Source organism: Akebia trifoliata, chromosome 14 (genome assembly GCF_017979445.1).
Source record: "Akebia trifoliata isolate Shusen 1 chromosome 14, ASM1797944v1, whole genome shotgun sequence".
Lineage (NCBI taxonomy): Eukaryota > Viridiplantae > Streptophyta > Magnoliopsida > Ranunculales > Lardizabalaceae > Akebia > Akebia trifoliata.
The window spans coordinates 17,260,928-17,279,319 of NC_141388.1; the positions used below are offsets into that span (position 1 = coordinate 17,260,928).

Consider the following 18,392-nt stretch of genomic DNA (forward strand, 5'->3'; position numbering starts at 1 on the left):
AGCCACACTTCTCGGGCTAAGGAACTTAAACAATCCTGTTAATTCATTCTATGATTCAAAAAAGTTAGAGTCTAGTTTCTCGGACTCTGACTAAGGTTTAGAGGAACTTAAACAATCCTATTAAAATTAGAGTCTCGTTTCTCCGACTCGAACTAAGGTTTATAGGCACTTCAAAAAAAACCTATTCATTCTATGATTCAAAAAAATTGGAGTCTCGCTTCTCAGACTCGAACTAAGGTTTGTAGGCACTTCAAAAAGCCTACTCATTCTATGATTCAAAAAGTTGGAGTCACGTTTCTCAGACCCGAACTTAGGTTTATAGGCACTTCAAAAAGCCTATTCATTCTATGATTCAAAAAGTTGGAGTCTTGTTTCTCGGACTCGAACTTAGGTTTATAGGCACTTCAAAAAGCCTATTCATTCTATGATTCAAAAAGTTGGAGTCTCGTTTCTCAGACTCGAACTTAAGTTTGTAGGCACTTCAAAAAGCCTATTCATTCTATGATTCAAAAAGTTGGAGTCTCGTTTCTCGGACTCGAACTTAAGTTTGTAGGCACTTCAAAAAGCCTATTCATTCTATGATTCAAAAATTTGGAGTCTCGTTTCTCGAACTCGAACTTAAGTTTGTAGGCACTTCAAAAAGCCTATTCATTCTATGATTCAAAAAGTTGGAGTCTCGTTTCTCGGACTCAAACTTAGGTTTGTAGGCACTTAAAAAAGCCTATTCATTCTATGATTCAAAAAGTTGGAGTCTCGTTTCTCGGACTCGAACTTACTAAGCCACGTTTCTCGGGCTTAGATTTATAGGAACTTAAACAATCCTATTAATCGAGCTTAAAGTTTGAAAGATCGGGCCTTTATTGGCTTATCATGCATCTGGATTCATAATTGTCATTGGACTTCATTGGACTTTTAAATAAGATTTTCCTTTTTATCATGTGATTAAGAACAAAAACTTCGAAATTAAATGACTTTCAAAAAATGCCCCTAGTTTCAAGGTTGGCTTTAACTGGAACTTGACTACGAGACTGATGGAGTGGATTACACTTGAAAAACATAGACTCTGATGTATGACAGACAGAAGAACTAACATTCCTTTAAATTTAAGACTCTTAAGGTTATCATATGTGCAATAAGGGATTGATCATTATTTTTGAGAAATGCTTGAGCTGGACTTAAAAAATCTTAATAAATATTAGAATAGAAGATCTTTCTCTTCAAAGTGGTTGATGATTCTACATCTTCCATTAGTGAACACTTGAACAAGTAAACATACTTTTGAAGATCCTACAATGTTCAAGATGACCTCTGATTTTTTTCGACTTCAATATTGTCTTCGTTGGGTGTGAGCTCTTGGCTGAAAAATGAATATTGTGGCTTCAATGGTTCTGCATTTTCTACTTTCTGCACAAGCTTCCTTCTGAATTTTTCTTCTTGATGGGATTTTTCCTCCTATTTGATGATGCCTTAATTTTTACCTAGATCGCCTCTTCAGGTTTTCGATCTAGCGGGCTTTATTTTTCTTTTTTTGATGATGCCTTGATTTTTGCCTAAGTCACATTTTCAGGTTTTCAACCTAGCAGGCTTTCTTTTTTATGGTTATGCCCTAAATTTTGCCTAAGTCGCCTTTTTGGATTTTCAACTTAGCGGGTTTCTCTTTTTTTCTTGATGATCTTGTATAACCAACTCGACAACTTCTCAGTTCCCTACACCTTAACCGAGTCAATTAGCTTTCAGGAGGACTTAATAGGTGGGTTTAGGATATGATTTAGAAAGAGAAGATATAAGGCTCAACTTCCCAAAATGCCCCTAGTTTGATATTCTCTCTTTTCTGTCAATTATTTTGATTTTTTCTAAATGCCCCTAGTTTGGCATTCTTTTTTTTTCTACCAATTTTTTTTAATGCCCTTATTTTGGCATTTTTTTTTCTTTTGAGTATTTCAATAGGGGATTTTTCTTTTGGATGACACTTTTCTTAAGAGAATACACATTTTTTTTGCGTGATCGGGCCTGAAGTAACTTCTCAGGTTGCCTACGTACCCCAAATATTTTTATTTTTTTTCTTTTGGGATCAGGTCAAAACGTAATTCATACAAAGATTCCCTCCCAAGGTTGGTCGGTATGGTTTAGAAAGAAGAGGCTATTGCTTTTATTTTTCTTTTAAAAGGCTGCGAGGGGTTAAAGAAGGTTATTTTTTTTGGTAAGAGAGGATAATTGTTCGACCAAAGAAGGCTTCCTTTGATGAATACTGCTTGACTTGGTCAAAGTTTCAGGAATTCGATATTTGGATTGCATTGTCGAGTAAGGTTTTCTTTTGAAGAATGAATATTCTTTAGTCTTCTTTTGTGAAATCGAGTATGATCGAGTTTTCTGATTATTCAACTCTTCTAGAACTTCAAGAAAATCTTTTATTCTTTTGTGAAAGAGAACTCCCCTCTTTTGAGTGAGAAACATGGTAGATCCACTTGTAAGTCTTAGCGTTTTTGTCGATGCTTTCAGCAATATCATTTTTCATCAATAATCTTTTACTTTGAAATCACTCTTGACTTTATGTCTTGATCTATATTTTTATGCGATCTATCCATATATCCTTATGAGACCATGCAAGAAACATTATTGAATTTCTCAAGTAAGTTTACGATTTTCTCATGTTCTTCTGAGGATAATGTATCACCAATTTGTACTTCTTGAGTGTACTCTTTAATTCCAATATTTATCAAATTTGATTAGTGAGCTTTAAGTCATTTCTCATTTTAGCTTTTATGTTCACATCATTATTGCACACAGGATAATCAAAAGCTTCTTTATTTATTGGAATTGAAAAGAACATAGACTGACAAACCTTACTAAAATCCAAAATAAAGATGACTAACTGAATTGAAAGACTGACGCAACTAAAGCTAAAAAAAAAAAACTAAGACGACATCATTATGAATGGAGGGACACAATTCTAGAGTCTATGCCACTTCAGTTATCTTCGATGGATGACTTGAACTTGCCTGCTTTTACTATTTCTTCATATTCCTGTCATATGCGGGACAACCCATTGCTTCAATAATTTCTCTGTTCTTCAGTCCTGTCACTACCTTAGGATAGTTGTGCTCATTCTGGCATGGAGCAAATGCACTGTTAAAACCCATTGGGTGAATGAAGGAAACTGGGTCAATTGATTTAGGTTTGGATATGGATATTAGGTTCAGAGTAGGAGGGGGTTGATTTTGAAAAGTAGGCAAAGGATTAGTCTTAACATTGGGAGTAGTAGGAGTGGGTATGGTGACTTTTCCTTGCTCAATAAGATCTTGGATAGCATGACGGAGAGTAATACACCTGTCAAGAACATGACCAGGCATCTGATGGAATTCACAGAATTGCCCATTATCCATGTTTGGGGGAAGAGGATTAGGCAAAGACTTAGGTTGTAAAGGTGTTAGCAATCCCCTTTTTATCAAATTTTGATAAGGAACACTGAGGGACATTCCAAGATTGGCAAACTGTCTTCTAGGCTTAGCTTGTGAAGGCTGAGTAACTTGAGGAGATAGTGCGAAGGAGGTGTTGGCCACTTGTAAGGAATTGACATTAGGTTTGAAATGTTTGGGTTTTGACTCAGACGAGTTACCAAAAAGTCCCGAAGAGTAGGCATCCTCAACTTGATTTCCAGCCTCAAGGAGGGATTGAAAAGTAGGAAGGTACTGAGGCATCAAGTACTTGGCATAATTTGGAGTGAGATTCCTGAGGATAATCTTGACTTGTTCCTTCTCTTGAGGTCGGTCCCACAATTGAGCTGCTTTAGCTCTCCATCGAGCAATGAACTCGGTGAAAGTTTCCCCGGGTTTCTGTTTAGTAGTTTCTAGATCTCTTCTTGTGAGTTCAATATCCGTGTTGAATGAACATTGACCAATAAACTCTTTCATCAATTCATGCCATGTTCTTACCTGAGACGAGCCCAATGACATTAACCAACGTAGGGCAGGACCTGTAAGGGTTCTTTGAAAAAGTTGAGCCATCTGTTCTTCACTCAGACCCTGAGATTGCATTATGCTGACATAGACTTTTAAGTCAGTCCTAGGGCATCCAATACCGTCAAACTTCTCTATATCTGGCATTGTGAACTTCTCCGGCAGACGGACCGTGGGAAACAAGGTCATTGCCCCTAATCCAAGAGTAAGGTCATCGGGGTCTTTAATATTCTTCAAAACAGTTTCAACCTGAGTTATTCGATGAGCTAGGACAGGGTCAACGTGTAACTGATCATCTTCTTGGTTTTTAACGAGGTCAAACACATCCTGAGGTTCTATAGCTTTATCTTTTCCTTTTTCAATTTTTAGGGATTCGATTTGTGTTTGGACAGAAGCAATAATCTGCGCTTGAAAAGATTCTAAATCTGACGGAGCGCAGCTTCATCCATGGTACTCGTTTCTTCTCGTGGAAAAGACTGACTACTTGGCAATGGTACTCTAGAAAGATGACTTCTTTCACGGACCCAAAGTGGTACAGATGGAGGTTTAGAACGTTTGGAACCAATTATCACCTGATTGGAAGTAAACCAAAGTTAACCATTAACTCTAAAGGTTTGACTCTTAACCACATGATTAAAATTTTGATATATAATAGCCCAAATTTGGTGGAAAATATCGAATCCAAATGCACTATAAGTCTATGGTGACCAAGAAAGTGAGAAAGATTAAACGCGGGTCTACCCCTGATTGGGATTGAACCTTTTGTCAGACAAACTAATTTAATCCTAAGATCGAATCTTTCTATACAAAGTGGTCTGGATTTTTAAAAGTGAAACCAATTAGTCCAACTGATTTGGTATTGATCAGTTTGATCCATTTGTCAATTGGGCCAACCGGTTTAAATGGTTCAAATTAATCGGTACATTTCACAGATTGGGTCGGACCGATATTGCGGGTTTTGTTTGATTATTCTGGATCGGTCTGCCCACCTACCTGTTGGTTGGATTGAATAAAGCAACCCGGGAACACCTATAGTCAGTTCGGGTCGTGACCTATAGGAAGGCTTCTAGACTCTAGGTTTACTACGTGCAATGCATTTTTATCTAGCCACCCTTGCCCAAGCACACCTATATACCTCTCGATACGTGGTGACTTGGTTTGATATACCGTATAGGTGATAATCTAAAACCTCAACTCATTTATCTGAAGCCAAAAACAGCCAGTTTGATCTCTAGTTGAGAGGTGGCGCACAATGCTGAGAAAGGGCCCACTTAAATACCTCTCGTCTAGAATAGACGTAGTCTATCCCCCTCGTATAGTAGGGTACATCGGGGCAAGATCTTGCTGAGGCACCGGTTTTGACCAAGAAGTACAATTGATATACTTGGATTATCTTTTATATACCTACGGGTACGAGTCAAGAGTTGTAGCTTTCATAAATGGTTTGGCATCCCACGAGGGGACCGATCACGTACTAGTACTACGTTGGCAAACGGGACATGTGACTGTGTGGCTCACAATAGGTCAAAGGCTCAGGTCGCTCCAGCTTGGGTGCATCAATATACCTCTCAGAATCACCTGATCAGACGGTATTGATGCCCCAGTTTGATATACCCTAAGGTACGTGACTGGAGTTGTGATTTTCATGAATGACGTCGCATCTCCGAGGAGACCGGGCCACGCACTAGTGCCACGTTGGCTATAAGGGACATGCAACGTGCAATGCAATAATATAAGCGTGCTAGTGGTGTGTGCAAAACAGGGTAGGGTGTGCCCGGGGCCTTTTTTCAGATAAATGGGCTCATTGCCAAAATCAAACCGTTACAACATAGATTCCACATGAATATTAATCGAAACATTCAAAATTCATACCATAGATCAAAGTAAGCACATCAGAAATATATATCAACTATGATTATGGCAAACCAATCAATGAATATGGCATGGAATAATAAATTAGATCCAATCATTGCTACAAGCACAATCTTTTCTTTTATCATTTTTATGGTTCAATTAAGGGTTACTTTGGATGACCCTAACCAAATCGAGATTGTCAAAGAATATTAAGTTTAGAATAGAATGATAATTATTGAAAAAAAATAAAAAATTTTAAAACCAAAACAATAGAACAAAAACGAAACAAAAATAATAATAATAATAATAATAAATAAATAACAAATATGAACAAAAAGACTTATTTTTAAGCAAATTAGAAAAAACAAATTAAAGGAAAACTATTACTAATCATTAAAAGAACCTGAAAAAAAAATCTAAAATAAAAAAGAAAATAAGAAAAGTTTTATTGCTACGCCATCTCATACATTTGCAACCAAAATAGATTTAACAAATAATTCGAATGTGGTACCATAGGTATAAAGTTGGTGTGGCAAAAAAAAATACATATATATCCTTCTTCAACACCATTGCAATAAAGAGGGGTTGCTAGTGAGTCCATTTCTCCGAATTTTTTTTCAAAATCAGACTTAAACCAACTCATTTACAGATGATTAAAAAAAAACCAAATGAATGATGTTAACAACAAGCTAAGACAACCAAGTTAACATCAGCGACACATACACTAGAAAAATACCCAATCTAAGTGGAATTTAAAACCCTTTCATTCCTAAGCCAAAATATTAGTAATCATATAAGTGACCATCTTCAAAAGAACTTCATAACATCCATCATCAGAAATAAAATCGATTTTGAAAAACAACCCATATGTGTAATCAAATAATCCAAGTTTCATCCAAAGCAAATTGAGGGTTGGCAAAGTCGACCAATGAGAAGGAATTAGAGTTCCTTCGATTTGAAATTCTCTCCTTACTGCAATTTTTTCTTCGATTTTCATTCTTGAGTAATTAGATCACAGACTCAAAAGAAAGTCGTAGACCCGAGAGTTGTCGCAGAACCATTCGTTGGTTCAAGCACCGAGTGTGAGAGAGTTCGAGTTTGACTGCTCCTACGTTTGCAAGAGATGGAGAGTAGGGTCTGAGATCGTTAAGGGCTGCAAACGTGGAGGAGGGAAACACATTTTCGTTCAGTTTTGGGGCTGCACCCCAATGAAGAAGAAGGTGCGTTCAGCTCGGTTTTGGCCATGGTTTTAACGGTTCAACTAGAATGAAATAAGGTGAGACTTGGACCGGTTTTTTAATGCTTAAATTAAGGGAGGATGGAGATTGGTTTAGATCTAAAATAAAAGGTTGAAATGGCTGCTGGTTTGGGTGATGAAGATGGAGCCAATGACTCCAAAATTCCAGGTTTACATGAGAAATAATAAGAAATTTCTTCGAGTATTAGGGTCGTAAACTGATTGGGATGGAAAGTTTAAAACAATGGGAATGAGACATTAAGCCACGGTCTCTATTAAAGACGATGAAGAAGATGATAAAATTTGGGATTTAAAATGAGTCTCTGTTGGAGACGATGAGGAAGATGATAGAAAGTGGGATATTAAGGGTAAAACAAGAAAAAACGATTTTTTACTAAAACCACCCCATCCATTGAGGCAAAACATTAAGGGTTAAAATTTTTTTTTTTACTAATGACGCACCCTTTATAAAAATAAATTTAAAAACCCATATGACTTGCTGTCTTCAACAGCACCCAAAAATCCCTTTAACATTTTTTTTTTTTTTTTTACTTGCTGTCACACATCCAAAGAGAGAAGGAATTATTATTATTTTTTTTTTGAAAATAATACTGTCAAAGGACAGTTTGACATATCAAAAAAAGGTTCTATCAGATGACAGATCGACACCTATAGAAAAAGTTAAAAAAAAATAATAAATAAATAAATAAAATGCAAACTAAAAAAAAACGAAAGTTTTAAACAAGACAATAATACTACCAAGGGCAGATCGGCACACCTAAAACAGAAATTTAAAAAAAAATCTACACACGTAAAACAAAAATAATGAAAATCAAAGTTACAATTCGTAGTCCAACAATCATCATCCCGTTCTTAATTTATATGTCGATTCGAATATTTCATTATTTAGGATCGTTCTAAATGACCCCCAATTGAACCATAAAATATATATATATATATATATATATATATATATATATATATATGGGTCCCTTTCAGCAACAACATTTTGACAAACATTTTTCAAAACATGGGTTATAGGTTTTGGAATGGGCTGATTTTTGGTGAGGATGATCTCTACGGTGAGGAGATCATCCTCATCAAAAATCAGCCCATTCCAAAACTTCTAGCCCCATGTTAACAGGTTGAAAAATTGTGAACCGTCCATTTTTTGTAAACCATTTTTGATGGGTTAAAAGTTTTGGAATGGGCTGATTTTTGGTGATGATGATCTATTCCCTGTAGAGATCATCCTCACCAAAAATCAGCCCATTCCAAAACCTGTAACCCATATTTTCAAAAATGTTTTGCCAAAATGTTTGTCAAAATGTTTGTTGCTGAACATTTCCCATATATATATATATATATATATATATATATATATATGGGGGGCGTTCGCTGGCTAATTTTTTGGCGAACGGATTGGCAAACATCTTCAGGCTGTTGGATAAGACGCCAACGGACGTCGTAGATTGAAGGAGAGCCGAATGTGCGCTTAAGTTATAAAGTAATGCATATGTTACAGCGTCATCCTTAAATAAATTGATATTTATTATTACCTCCCTAACTAATTAAAATCCCAAAAGAACATAACAGAGACGTGTTTCTCTGTCTTCTTCACCTTCGAACAAATCGACCCTCTCTCTCTCTCTCTCGTCTTCTTCTCTCATTCGCTCTCGCTCGTCTGCAACTACCTCTTGACCCTCTCTCTCACTCTCTCTCGCTCGCGACTGCAACTCTCGTTCGCGTGTGCTGCAACGCCCTCTCGACGAAGACAGGTACACTTGATTTGAAGTGAAAAAATCTGTAATTATTTAATGGGATTTTTTGAAATTGCAAATTACTTCAAATGGGGTTCTTGATGTGGTGGCAACTTCAAATGTGGTTTTTTCCCATTACAAATCATTTAATGGGGTAACTTCAAATGGGGTTTTTTGAAGTTACAAGTTACAAAAATCTATAATTATTTTTGAAGTTATAGATTACAAGCACACTTTGATTTGTATGGAATGGGGGTTTTTTGTTTTTTTTGTTTTTTGTTCTCCGATTTGATGAAGACCTAAATAATTTTTTTAGAAAAAGCCCTAAATAATTTCCGAATTTTCTTCATCAAATCAATTATTTAGGGTTTTAACCATTTTTGCTCATTGGGTCAATGTGCAGAAGAGCATTGTGACTCAACTAACACCTGGGGTTTCCCAAAGAGAGAATGCATCTCAACTAGAAATCACCTGGTTCTTTTGTGTGTAGGTTTGAAGGAAGGGTGGGCTAAATGTTAACGGAATCAGTAGTCCTGTAAACCAACACATTGGGTTGAGGTGGGTTCTTTTGTGAATCTTGGATTTAGTTTTTGTTGTCCATTTTTTTTTTTTTTTGTACGCCATGATACTAAGCTGCGGTAAACAATGTCTGTAATAATGTTATCAATGGGAAGCCACTAGATTAAAATATTAAATTTTGGATTTCAAATATGTAATCCAAAATATGCTTGTTGGGTATTAGGATCTGCTACATGAGCTTATAACATGACCTTGTTTCATGCATTTTAATTTTTAAGGTAGTCTAGTTTGTCACTCAAGACTTGATAATGTCTTAAAAGAGTTTTATTAGTAAAAAGTGATCCACTGCTCTTTGGTTTTCATGGGATTTGAAATGTTCCTTGAGAGGATTTGTGCGTGTACATAATCTTGGCAGTCTAAACACAAACGAACCTGGAATTTTTTGAATTTCAACAAGTCAGTAGGCATATAAATTATCATCAGCACTTATCTCCGAAGAAAATATCCCTTTATTGTTGTTGGTGTAGGGCAGATCACATTTGATAAGGCTTTTGTAAGGATTCTGATGTTTCCAAGTTCCTTTCATGTCTTTCTCTATATCTTAATAAAATGTCAACTTGGTGTAATGTTTACATGGATATTTCTTTCATATTAGGTCCACTACTATGTCCAGGCACACATCCAAATCAATGAATATAGAGATCGTGTTGTTTTGGTGAGTAGAATGACTGCAAAGTGCACACTCAGGAAATTCTTTGGATTGGGTCCATGCAGAGAGCTGCGGTACCTAGCATATCCTGTAAAGCATGGGTGGAGATATTCTGGCATTGGTGAATTCCAGGTTACCTTCTAAGTTTGTTTCTAGTGTGTGTCTCTCCTATTTATCTGTGTTCTTTTTCTTGGGTTGTGTTATGTGTCTTATTTCTCGTGAGCATATTTTGTTGGGATTGGGGTGCAGCGTAGGGAGGTTGGGGGCCAACCAAAGCTGATCATCACCAACCCCAAGCACAAAATATATATGAAACCTCAGAGAAAGATTTTTTAACTTCTTTGTTTTTCCAGTCTTTTGTATAGGATATATATTGTGTTTAGTAATGCTGTCACTGTTTCACGTATGATTGATTGATTATGTTTTGAGATCTAGTTAATTTTTTTCCACAGTACACATGTCAACGTGAATTCTTTGTCTTTTTTTATTTATTTATTTTTTGCTACCAGTGGTAGATTATGTTCTTGGAACTAAAATTATTATCTGGTGATTGTTTGCAGGAGAAATGGCCCAAGAATCTTTATATTGCGTCTGTGTACTATGGTTGAACAGTTTCTTAAGCCATCCAATTTTCTGTGGGATACTTCTTGGTGCCATTTTGAAGATATTGTTTAAAGCCAAGCTACTCATTAAGGGAATTGAGTGGGAGAAATTTTGACGTGTGCAACCTTTTACTTAATTGTTTCCTGAACAGATATCGGCATTTCTAACATGTTCAGCATTGTCTTTGTCAAACGTGTGGAAATGTTCTTGCTAGTCTATTTAGTCTAAAGGGATGGTTGTCCTTATTGTTGTTAAGTTTGTATAGTTTTTCAATAATGATTACTTGATTCAAGGCATGTGCATATGCCATGTTTGAGTTGTCTTAATGGTTGGTGGAATTCTGGAAATTGTGCATGGTTTGGCATGGAAATGGATTCATTTTTGTTGGGCATGCTAGATCTTTTAGTACATTCAACTGAAGCAAGGCTGACAAGATAAAAAAAGGTGGTTTCGTATCATCAAACAATCAAGTAGTTAATGGCCTTATATAGATACTTCTTATTAATGCATTTATTAGATTTTTTGTTCTTGTTACCTACATGCTAACTTGGGTTCAGCAAACGATTGTCACATGGATCGATGCGTTTGGACGCTAATCATGAGACTATCAGTCATTACTTTCTACATATGATGCAGCCTTTTATTTATGATTCTAGGGATTTAGTGCAAGTTGAAGGCTTAACCAAGCATGAGAAAGACTAATATAACTACTTTCAACTTCAATGCACATCATCATTAAAGCACCATCCCAAAAAATTTAAGTTAGACTGGAGAAATCATGTTCCTCCATTTAGAACCTTCATTTTGCAAATTCTTTCAAACTTAAAGTAATGTTATTTCATTCATTTTTCTTCCTTTCTATTGATGAAAGTTTGATTGGGTTCTCAATTGTTGATATGGGGATTTCAAAAGATTGGTGACACTTTTGTGTCCAAAACCTTGTGACACCAAGAATCCGGTGAGAATACTTTATTTCTTCTCTGCCCAATTATAGTAGAGAATGTGATCTCAATTCTCAATCAACCCCTTGGTTTCCTACAAGGAATTAAGTAGCCTTAAGTAAACCTTTACACAACCTCTTCTACATAATCATAGAGATTCATGATTTAATAAGCCAAGCCTTCTAAAGACCAATGTTTCTTTCCTCACTAAAGTTGAATAAATATATGTGGCACTGCTGGAAACAATAAACAAGTGGCCCCAATTCAATTTGTTTTAACAAATTGCATAAAATGTGAATTTTCTAGATTCCCAATTTCTTAAATCTAAATAATATGATGGACTTCATCGGTCACAATTGCTTTGTCCCTCTCCATGTATGTTCCTTATAAGTAATATGTCAAGCTTGTGATAAAGCTAAGATGACCGATCACCAGTTAACAAGCTAAGGTTTCCAAAAAAGAATGTTGCTTTCAATGATAAACCCAAACAGATATAAGTGATGTCACGGGATTGCAAAACAACTCACTATTATCAAGCTTCTGTTTTTCTTATTTATTCACCAATACCTATTAAGTTTTGTTGATATAATGAATTAAGTCATTTTGCAATGTTGGATTTTATTAACCAATCTGATCCAGAGTGTATTTATTTTTCATAAAATAAATATTCAATTGTTCTATACAAATTTGAAAGAAGGATCAGGCACCACAGTACCAAATGTAAGAAATTTCTTAAGTATTTGGTTTACCATGATCAGTGGATATAAGCTTTATCCTGTACAAAAGACTGGAAAAACAAAGAAGTAATAAACCTTTCTCTGAGGCTTCAATCATATTCAAATTTCAAAGAGACCCTTCAAAAGAGACTTGAAGATGTGCAGATTTGGGTGGTGGAGGTTGGACTGATGCAGTATCAAGGCCTTGAAGTAATTTGATGACCTCAACAGTATCATCAAGATAGTACTTCGCCATACTCGGCTTCTGCCCTACTATGCACGCAAACACTTAGACAGTGGCTGGAAATGATGGGATGGAAACGACATTGGCAATGCTTTCAAACATGTCTTCATCGTCCCCTATGCACAATACGAAATCAGGTGGCTTTCCCCGATTCAACATGATTTATATGAGGTTTTTGACAGCTATACCTTTACTTATTCCCTGCAGGTTTCCCAAAAACAGATCACTCTTTATATATCTTTCATTATAATCACAAAATCAAAGTACAGGTTTAACACGGCAAGGGAAAGTGTGCCATTCAAACACCAAAAGTGTGCCATTCTGCAAATGTTTAAAAAATTGAGTCAATTAAGAGGTGAGTAAGTGCTCATCGAAAGAAAAGTAGGAGTCTCTTGTTAGACAGATAGAAGTACCACTCACCAGTTTTAACAAAACAACACGTGTCAACCACATGCAGTTGTTATTTATGGGAGAGTTCATTACACCATCTTTAACAAAAGGAAGGAAACATTAAACATAAAACATTTTTTCCTTTCTTCAGTAAAATCACAGAAAGCTTCATCATAATTCAGACCATGCTTTAAAGTCTTGGTTGAAAAATGAGATTTCACTGTGGTGACAGACCTCCAATATCTCATTCGAACACACCCCAGGACATTCCGAAACTAAATTCTGATCTATGGCTCCAAAACTAGGGAGAAGAAAGAAGATGTACCTATACATCTATCAATTATATGCGCTGGACAAGGGGATAGACGTCTAAGAAATTTGGAAACTAAAGTTCTGGCCATGTTACAAGCTCATGTAGCAGATCCTAATACCCAACAAGCATATTTTGGATTACATATTTGAAATCCAAAATTTAATATTTTAATCTAGTGGCTTCCCATTGATAACATTATTACAGACATTGTTTACCGCAGCTTAGTATCATGGCGTACAAAACAAAAAAAAATGGACAACAAAAACTAAATCCAAGATTCACAAAAGAACCCACCTCAACCCAATGTGTTGGTTTACAGGACTACTGATTCCGTTAACATTTAGCCCACCCTTCCTTCAAACCTACACACAAAAGAACCAGGTGATTTCTAGTTGAGATGCATTCTCTCTTTAGGAAACCCCAGGTGTTAGTTGAGTCACAATGCTCTTCTGCACATTGACCCAATGAGCAAAAATGGTTTAAACCCTAAATAATTGATTTGATGAAGAAAATTCGAAAATTATTTAGGACTTTTTCTAAAAAAAATATTTAGGTCTTCATCAAATCGGAGAACAAAAAACAAAAAAAAACCCCAATTCCATACAAATCAAAGCGTGCTTGTAATCTATAACTTCAAAAATAATTATAGATTTTTGTATCTTGTAACTTCAAAAAACCCCATTGAAGTTACCCCATTAAATGATTTGTAATGGGAAAAAACCCCATTTGAAGTTGCCACCACATCAAGAACCCCATTTGAAGTAATTTGCAATTTCAAAAAATCCCATTAAATAATTACAGATTTTTTCACTTCAAATCAAGTGTACCTGTCTTCGTCGAGAGGGCGTTGCAGCACACGCGAACGAGAGTTGCAGTCGCGAGCGAGAGAGAGTGAGAGAGAGGGTCAAGAGGTAGTTGCAGACGAGCGAGAGCGAATGAGAGAAGAAGACGAGAGAGAGAGAGAGAGGGTCGATTTGTTCGAAGGTGAAGAAGACAGAGAAACACGTCTCTGTTATGTTCTTTTGGGATTTTAATTAGTTAGGGAGGTAATAATAAATATCAATTTATTTAAGGATGACGTTGTAACATATGCATTACTTTATAACTTAAGCGCACATTCGGCTCTCCTTCAATCTACGACGTTCGTTGGCGTCTTATCCAACAGCCTGAAGATGTTTGCCAATCCGTTCGCCAAAAAATTAGCCAGCGAACGCCCCCCTATATATATATATATATATATATATATGCCAAATCAAAGTGTCCAAAAAAATCGAATCGAAGGACCAATAAAGGATAGTATAAATCCAAAAAATAATCCAAATAAAAATGGGTCAACACCCATTTTTTCACATCATCATCCTCTCAATATCCTGCATTATTTAGGGTTATCCAAACAACCCTAAATTGAATCATAGCAAATAATATTTCATAATAATATGCTAAAAATGATACCGAGAGAATATAATACAATCCTAAAAATAAATGGATCAAATAAAAAAAAAAAAAATAAACTAGGTCTAAATGGCAATGTTCCCATACTTGGGGTTTTTCAAGTTTGATCCTCAATGGTCCCCAGTGGAGTCGCCACTGAAAGCGCTCTCTATCCGCGGGGTGCGCGGATCCGCTTTTAACCCTTGAGGTTTGGGAGTCGCCACCTAGTTATTACGGTCTAGGAACCGAACATTGACTCTAAAAGACAAAAGAAACTAATCTACGAAAAATAAGAAACTAAGTTCGGGGATCACGTTATGGAGTTAGAAGGTGTTAGGCACCAACCCCGCCCGGCAAACGCCGGTCTCTACTAATTCCCAAATAGAACTACATTGCTAAAAAGACCTAATCAATAAAAAAATAAAAAAATACTTACCTTTTCCGAACGCAATGATTTTTTTCCCTCAGATCTGATAAAACAACTTCTTGTACAGTATTCCTCACTTCGTTTTGTCACCGGATCTAATTTCTGATCTCCAAGTTGAAGTATCTCTTTCTTAGATCTGAATTCTTCGGATTTGTTTATGGGTTTTGGGGTGTTTTAAAAGGGTTTCTAGGTATTTTTCAAGCTAAAATCGAAGTATGGGTGTTAGGTAAGAAGTTGGGACTTCAAAATTAGGATTTTGAGAAGGTTGGGGAGGCTTCTTGACCTACTTTTCTTAGGGTTTATGATTTGATCCGAAAATAGGGTGTGAGCACCTCTATTTATAGATGTTTTTAGGGGTTGATTTGGATAGAGTTAGTATTTAATTAGAGTTCTTTTAGTTAGAGTTGTGTTTTAGTTAGACTTGTTTTAGATAGAATTGTTTTAATTAGAATTGTTTTAGGTAGAATTATTTTTAAGTTATAATTCTATTAGATTGAATTATTATTTAATTAGAACTCTATTATGACTTTTTGTCTTATTTGATTGACTTTTAATGTTTTGACTTTAGTCTTAATTGATTGACTTTTAATATCTTGACTTCAGTCTTGCTTAATTGACTTTAATTTTGACTTCAGTTTCACTTGATTGACTTTAATACCTTGACTTCAGTCTTGCTTGATTTACTTTTAATTTTTAGAGAACCCCCCTCTAAAATATCTTTAATTCTTTGGACCCTCAAATGGAGGGGTCCTTAAAGAAATATCTCACGAACCCTCAACAATTTTACTTGAAAACCCGATTGATCGATTTCTTCAGTTCAAATTTTTAAATTAATTTCATTAATGTTTCACTTTAATTATTTAATATTTTATTTATTAATTTCGAATTTTTTAATTATGAAAATGGTGAAATTACCGTTTTGCCCCCGGAGAGGACTTTTCACGTTTTAAGTCGGTTTTTAATGTTCTAGGATGTTTTAGAATCGATTTTCCGTAAGGAATTCAATGGAAATATTAGTTTGTGTCATTTATGAAATTTTTTGTGTGAAATGATCATGAACTTTATGAAGGGCATTTTCGTAATTTTGTCAAATTCTGTTAAAATTGGTGAAATAATTTATTTGTCTCCGATTTGTTATTTTATGTGTTCGAGAGAGTTTTCCTAAGCGTAATGTAGGCTCTAGGGTTGTTTTGAGGTTAGGGGTATTTTGGTAATTTGGTCAATTTTTAGTGATTTTTATCGTGAAACTTCTTTTTGGTCTGCAAGATGATGATTTCTATGTTTCTGGGATCGTATTTTCTTAGCGTAGCGTGGTTTCTAAGGTTTTGTCAATTCGAGATACCTCATCCGGATTTCTGAAACATATCTGGTAACAAAATAAAGCAATGGAATATACATCCATCATTAGGAATCATTGCGATCGGGTTTACGAGTTGATTAATCAGGCGAATGCAAAAATGAGGTGAGTTGATTAATCAGGCGAGTGCAAAAATGAGGTGTCTACAGGGTCGAGACTTGTTAGACCGTGAGTTTATGTATGGGCACGATATTCCCACCGCGAGTTTATGCATGGGCACGATATTCCCCAAACCTAGAAATTGGGTATAACATAAGTATGGATGACCATTGAGAAGAGATCAAGCAAGTGGCACAATGACGCGAATGATGCATATAGTTTATTGAGTCAAAGAAGGGGCATGAGAACAAAACCTTCAACATTGCAAGCTCGATCCCATCGTCACTAAGCCCAACACATTTGCATAATGAATCAATGATCTAGAAAATGATAAAGAGACTATCGGTACCATCGGGGCAATCAATCTCACCTTGGATCAGGACTTGAATAATTTGAGAACACAACCAAGTGCAGGCTCAACAACCTTAGCCGAGGCTGATTTGATGGTGGGAATTAGGGTTCGAGGACGAATTCTAGATCAACTCAAGTGGACTTGCAAGGAAGAGTTAGTTATGGAATAAGGGGAATCAATGAGAATGTCTTACTTGTTGAGGTCGAATATGTAGACCGATGCAAGGTTGGAGTGCTTTTGTCAAGCTACATTCAATGATGATCTTATCGAATAAAGGGCCAAGGATTCGACCAGAGCGGAAATTAGGGGTTCGAGGACGAATTCGTAAGTGGATTCGCCAAAATGTAAAATGGCAAAAACAGTGGATAAGATCTTACACGGTGATTAGGATAAGGGGCATATGAAAAAACATATGTAAAAACAATGTAACAATAATAAATTTTCAAAATATGGGTTAGAAGTTTCGGATGGAGTTGATTTTTTGTGAGGATTATCTCTATGATGGGAAGATCATCCGAATAAATAAAAAAAAAATCAGTCCAATCTGAAACTTCTAACCCCATTAAAAGTGATTTAGAATGTGGACCATCAATTTTTTGTCAATTTTTGCCAATAATGTGTAAATCACTTTTGATGCATTTAGAAGTTTCATATTGAGCTGATTTTTTGTGAGGATGATCTTCTCATCATAGTGACTATCCTCACAAAAAATCAGCTCAATCCAAAACCTCTAACCCATATTTTGAAAAATCTTATGTTTTTACATGTGTCCCATGAACCGCCCCCATATATATATATATAGGGTCCCGTTCGGCACCCAACCATTTGCCCAATCATTTTTGTCTTACATGGGTTAGGAGTTTTGGAATGGGTTGATTTTTGGTGAGGATGATCTCTATAGTGAAGAGATCATCCTCACCAAAAACCAGCCCATTCCAAAACTTCTAACCCCATGTTTACAAGTTGAAAAATCGTGAACCGTCCATTTTTTGTAAATCATTTGTGATGGGATTAGAAGTTTAGGAATGGACTGAATTTTGGTGAGGGTGATCTCCTCACCATAGAGATCTTCCTCACAAAAAATCAGCCCATTCTAAAACTTCTAACCCATGTAAGACAAAAATGGTTGGGCAAGTGGTTGGGTAAATGGTTGGGTGGTGAACATTTCCCATATATATATATATATATGGGTCCTGTTCAGCACCCTAAGTTTTACCACACACTTTAACAAACGCGTTTTGTCTTACATGGGTTAGAAGTTTCGGAATGAGCTGATTTTTGGTGAGGATGATCTTTATGGTGAGGAGATCATCCTCACCAAAAATCAGTTCATTCTAAAACTTCTAACCCCATCAAAATTGATTTACAAAAAAAGGACGGTCCACGATTTTTCAACGTGTAAACATGGGGCTAAACATTTCGGAATGGGCTGATTTTTGGGGAGGATGATCTTCTAATCATAGAGATCATCCTCACCAAAAATC

At 35.9% G+C, this 18,392-nt stretch overlaps 2 long non-coding RNA genes across 3 annotated transcripts; one reads left to right on the forward strand and one right to left on the reverse strand.

The window, feature by feature from the left end:
* The first annotated feature begins 8,405 nt into the window (after positions 1 to 8,405).
* LOC147386467 (uncharacterized) lies at positions 8,406 to 10,964 on the forward strand. 2 transcript variants are annotated; one of them, XR_015171678.1, is made up of 4 exons: positions 8,406 to 8,825; positions 9,298 to 9,365; positions 9,982 to 10,179; positions 10,596 to 10,964. It is a non-coding gene; the product is annotated as an uncharacterized LOC147386467 (long non-coding RNA). The 2 variants fall into 2 exon arrangements; XR_015171677.1 differs by having other exon boundaries at positions 9,982 to 10,167.
* A 1,256-nt stretch (positions 10,965 to 12,220) lies between these two features.
* On the reverse strand, positions 12,221 to 14,275 carry LOC147386468 (uncharacterized). Its single transcript, XR_015172092.1, has 3 exons — positions 14,070 to 14,275; positions 13,537 to 13,604; positions 12,221 to 12,740 (listed from the first exon to the last, which is right to left on the reverse strand). It is a non-coding gene; the product is annotated as an uncharacterized LOC147386468 (long non-coding RNA).
* Positions 14,276 to 18,392: the final 4,117 nt, after the last annotated feature.